The sequence below is a fragment of the Elephantulus edwardii genome, unplaced genomic scaffold (assembly GCF_000299155.1).
Source record: "Elephantulus edwardii isolate Elephantulus edwardi_28Jun2011 unplaced genomic scaffold, EleEdw1.0 scaffold00184, whole genome shotgun sequence".
Lineage (NCBI taxonomy): Eukaryota > Metazoa > Chordata > Mammalia > Macroscelidea > Macroscelididae > Elephantulus > Elephantulus edwardii.
The window spans coordinates 5733620-5734206 of record NW_006399934.1 but is presented as its reverse complement, the minus strand read 5'-3'; positions in this window follow the sequence as shown (position 1 = coordinate 5734206).

Genomic DNA, 587 nt, shown 5'->3' with positions numbered 1-587 from the left:
TCTGTCAAACATCTCTTTAAAGCTCTTTCTCTCATTGCCATCCAGTCAGAACTGACTAACAGCTGACCCTATAGTTGGTTTAAAGGCTGTAAATCACATAGTAAGAAACTGTGCATCGTTCTCCCTCAAAGTGGCTGATGGATTGGAACCAGAGAAATTATTTCTTTGGGTTAGCAGCACAACTCTATAACTTACACCACTGTTGTTGTTGCTATGTGCCATCGGGTCACTTGTGATTCATAGCGAACCTATGTACAAGAGCTCTAAACGCCGTTCTATCCTGTGTCAACCTAGCCATTTCAAATGCACTCATTCTCACCACTCCAGTCACAGAATTGATCCATCTCATTGAAGGTCTTCCTCTCCTTCGCTGCCCCTCTACTCTGCCAAACATGATGTCCTTCTCCAAGGACCAGTCCCTCCTTGCAACATGCCCAAAGTATGTCAGACGAAGCTTCAGAATCCTCGACTCCTAGGAGCATTCTGGCTTCACCTTTTCCAGGACAAACCTGTTTGTTCTCCTAGCAGTCCATGGTATATTCAACACTCTTCTCCAGCACCACAGCTCAAAGGCATCAATTCTCTTT